This window comes from Manacus vitellinus, unplaced genomic scaffold, assembly GCF_001715985.3.
Source record: "Manacus vitellinus isolate BGI_N305 unplaced genomic scaffold, ASM171598v3 scaffold_99_pilon, whole genome shotgun sequence".
Taxonomy (NCBI): domain Eukaryota; kingdom Metazoa; phylum Chordata; class Aves; order Passeriformes; family Pipridae; genus Manacus; species Manacus vitellinus.
In genome coordinates this window covers 476,512-478,669 of record NW_021940916.1, presented here as the reverse complement: position 1 = coordinate 478,669, position 2,158 = coordinate 476,512, and positions in this window count along the sequence as shown.

The window sequence follows — 2,158 nt, the reverse complement described above, 5'->3', positions numbered from 1 at the left end:
GGCAGCCGTGAAGCACCAGCTCCAGGAGACAGGGGCAGACCCTCCTTGTGTGCTCGTTGAGGACTGGGAAGGAACCCAGGGCTGTGCTGTGCCATCTGCCAGGTCTGGGGATGTTCCTCACTGGCACTGACTGTACCTGGAGCCCAGGGTGGATTTCCTGCCCCAAAGCCACCAGGGCTCCCCTGGTACCAGCTGACGGCGTCTGTGTTGCTGCTTGGATCGATGGGCATTTGGATCAATGGGCATTTCTCTCCCTGGCAGGAGCCATGCCAAGAGCAGCTGCAGGCTGTGGTTGGGCTCAGTGTCAGGTTGGCCTGGCTGCAGGGTCCTGAGCACTGCTGAGCTCTCAGGGCGTTGGTTTTACAGTCATTTGGTCTCCAAAGAGCTGCAAGTCCAGGACCAACCCTCTGCTCTTGGAGCTGGGCATGGAGCAGGTCCCCATGGAGAGGTGCTTCTTCCTCCTTCTCAAGGCCACCACATCCCAAATCCATCCCCAGCCCTGGCCAGTATAATCTTGAGCTTCCTTTTCTGTAAAGAGATGAATCAACCCTTCAACACGACTCCACTACCTCTGCTGGCAAAAGGACTAAAGCCAAAGTGGGTATTTTTTTAAAGCTACGAGACTTTTCTGCACTGAGGCACAGAGAGACAAGTAGATTTTTAGCTGGGAATGAGCTGAGAGCCATCTCCTCCCGTTGCCCTGCCTGTGGGACACAGGGGTGGTGCTGGGGTGTCTCAGGCCCCTCAGTACTGCAGGTGATGGACGGGAGGTCTGAGCCCCCCGGGGCTGATGGAGACACATCTCAGCAAAGGTACAGAACCCCAGGTGAACTCACAGGGAACTGGTTTGGGACGGAGCCAGGGAAGAGCTGGAGACCCCCCGGGAGCTGTTGCTGCCCCACAGCTCTTGCACAGGACGGTTGGGATTTTCCAGCAGGCCATTCCCAGGGCACAGGGGGGTCTGGGAGTGCTGCTGCCACGGCGGTACCGTGTGTGTGTGTGAGGGTGGGTGAGGATGATGAGGGTGGGTGTGAGTGAGGGAAGGGCGAAGGCTGCGCTTGAGCTTCCAGGGCCACAGCTCCCTCCTGGCTGTGTCCCCTCGGTGTCTGTCCTGCTGCTGCTCAGCACTGTCACGTCCTCGCTGGGGTCACATGGACATGCTTCCACAAAACGAATAAAATCCGTGTGTTCCAACCCCTGTTTGTCCTGGAGATCAGAGTCTTCCAGACTCCCCAAGCACTGCAAACACAAGTGTTCTGGCAGGAAAACTGATGTTTAAAACCCCTCAGAGACCTGGGATGGATTAAAACCAGCGTGACTGGGGGTGATGAGCGACTCTCCATTGTGGGATCCAAACACCAAGGTCCCAAACCAGGGCCAGAGGGCAGGAGATCAGGGAAGGAACAAGCTAAGTCTGAACTGCAGCATCCAAAGGGCCCAGGGCAGCAGGTGAGAGCTCTGCAGGGCTCAGCCACGATGCAGAGTCCCAGCAGGAAGAGAATCCAAACATAATGAAAAATACGGGTCTCAAGGCCTTGCCCCAGGGAGATGCTGAGCAACACCAGAGCACTGAGGGTACAAACCTTTATTACAAACCAGAGCCCATAAAACAGGGAAGCAAAGGCCTTTCCCACTCACTTCAGGACTCCACGGCTGAGTCCTGGATGGGACTGAGGGGTTACAGCAAAGTCCAAGCTGGAAAACGGGGAGGGAGGCCCAGTGACAGGACTGCAGAGAGGCAGCAGGGGAAGAGGATTTCCTTGGCCATCTCTGGAAGGGCAGGAAGCTCCGAGTGCCTGTAAAGTGCTGGTGGGAGGGGAGAATGGGAGGTGTCACACAACTCCTCACACCCTGAAGAGAGAGAACTGGGGATGTGAATGACCTCCCCCCTCAGCCAAGCCCACCCACTGCAGAGGGCACAGGACCCTGAGATGAGCTCAAGGGCTCAGAGCACGGTGCTAATAATGCCACAGCTGTGGGTTTGATCCCTGTATGGCCCATTCACCTAAGAGCTGGACTCCACGACCCTTGTGGGTCCCTTCCAGCTCACAACCTTGTGATTGTGTGAGCAGGTGGCAGGGGAGCCTCGCTCTGCTCTGCACCAACAGCTCCCTCCACAACCCACTCAAAGCTCTGAGACATTTTCTTGGAAGCAGCT